The following is a 2,273-nucleotide window of genomic DNA, read 5'->3' as shown; positions in this document are numbered from 1 at the left end:
AATCAGGTTTTGTGGTTGTGGAGTAGGAGTTGAAGTGTACAGGAGTACAGGATAGCGAGTCTTGTATTTGTTGTGTTTAGTGAAGATGGCTGTGGCTATGGCTATGACGAAGCAGCGTGTGTGGAGAGCATAGAATATTTTTTCTGAAATCCATGAAAGTTAAATATGGAGACGACCAAACATGTTTTGATCTGAATTGGAAGAAGCTAGGCAGCATGTCAAAAAGGTGTATGTGCTTTTTTATTTGGTTTAGGATTGCCATCTTTTGACAATGCAAATATCAAGTTGGATGGTGTAAATATTTTTTGCGGAAATGCAATTTGACTGATGTCGGAAATCAGAATTTTTTTTTAATATGCAAAATGCACTGACATTTTTTTTGTGAAGTCTTGCAAAGATGTCTACGGACTTTTGTACTGTTCACGGCCTATGCAGACTGCAAAAGGTCCTATGATTTTTATCTTTAGTTTGATTTTTTAACTGTAAAAGGTGGGTCCTAAAGTAACCTTTATTGGGGGTTTCTGGCTTGTATATTTCTTTTTACTTTTGATTTCTTGTAGGAGTAGCAAGGAGATAAGGTGGGGAGGGAAGGGACGGATGGGGTGCTAAACTCAGATATGGAGGGTCAGGTCGACAGGGGAATATGTTGGGCATACCTTAAATTTAAGGTAGGTTGCTGTGTTTCTCGTGCTCCTCGAACGCAGCCTCGAAAGCACTATGAAACTGCTCCCCCTGCAGAGTGGTGTGTCTCAGTACAAACAGAGTGTTGTGCCTTTCGAAAGGTAAGGGTCAACAGTGTTCTGTATGGCATGCGAGGCAGCCGGTGGGATCCTCTGCCCCACAGGGAAGCCTATGTGATGGTAGGAGCAGTTAAGGAAGCTGGGGTAGAGGAAGGTAACCTACTTTTTCCTAAGAAAGGAATATTCTTTCTTAGAGCACCTGTGGTGTCACATGGAGGTGGTCACAAAGGATTACTGCATAGGTAGTCCACAACTGAGTACGACCCTGCACTTAATGCATTGAACCTTGGCAGCCTGAGCTTTTGGTACACCCCTAACAGTGGTAAAGAACCATCACACTCAAAATTCACTCAGGGTGCTAGAGGTAGGAACTTCCTCTACCTTATCTTTCAGTTTCTTGGCATCCTCCTTCGCATCATTGTGCTTGTTCCCCTGTCCTGGTCCTCCAGGTGGTAATGATGATGGTGGTGGTTGTGCCCCCTGGGAAGGTGGGATGATAATGACAGATGCCATTCTTGAACTCCTGAAAGTGCCCTGGAAGTTGCTCTGAAAACTTGCTCTTTCCTTGTCTGCCAGATTGAGAATGACTTAAGGTAATGAATGGGTCCCTTTAGAGGAACCGTTGTGGACCTTGCAACTGTCCGCGGACTACCGAGTTGAAAATAGATCTTTGAAAGAGTAGAGAGATCAACTAAGAATAGGTTCAGGAGCTGTGTAAGGGTAAACTTTCAACTTGAAACATTGTGGATTGGCCAAGAATGCAGTTTAAAACCGTATATGGTTGTAGACACTGGCGTGGACATGTTGGCATGCTGCACGTGCGCAGTGACATGATGACGTCTGTGGGGCGTCTGTGGTGGCAGCGGGTGTCCATGACAACAGTGGGTGGGAGACGCTGGGCTCTTGTGTGGGTATGTTAGCAAATGGGCGCGTTGTCTGTGGACTCATTTAAAATGCGTCATGCAAGACAGGACATGCACGGACAGGGCACGATGTCTGTGGATGCCCCATTATGCAAACGGACCCTACGAATGGTCGAGATAGAGTTCAGGCAAGGTACAGGTACAAGTAGGAGAGTAAAAATCAACATTTTGTAATAAAATAATGTTTTACATAGTTTAATAGTTCTTTAAAGTTTTTGCTATGTGTGTTCAATTGTAAAGATAAGATTATTATTTCATTCTGTACAGTTTGGGGTTTGGGATTGTATTTGGATTGTTGAGACTCTGTATAATGAATCTGTGGTGCAGTTCTTTATGTAAACTATGCACTACAAGAAAAGAAGAAATTACCATTTGAATGAGCTCTCCATAAACTATAATATTTGTTAATATTGAAAAATGTATAGAGATTGTATCCTCACTCCTTTCTTCTTTGGGAAAGTTTTCTTCTAGCCACTGAGGTGCATTTGCCCTTTCTGTTAAACTAAAACATTGTGATATTTGTTTATGAGAAATGTTTATATAATGAATGGCAATAACATCTTTGGTTAATGTGCTCAACTTATAGAAAGATTACTTTTTTGGTAGTTTA

This window comes from Ambystoma mexicanum, chromosome 1p (genome assembly GCF_040938575.1).
Source record: "Ambystoma mexicanum isolate Mex_15411 chromosome 1p, UKY_AmexF1_1, whole genome shotgun sequence".
Classification (NCBI taxonomy): domain Eukaryota; kingdom Metazoa; phylum Chordata; class Amphibia; order Caudata; family Ambystomatidae; genus Ambystoma; species Ambystoma mexicanum.
This window is presented reverse-complemented; position numbering follows the sequence as displayed.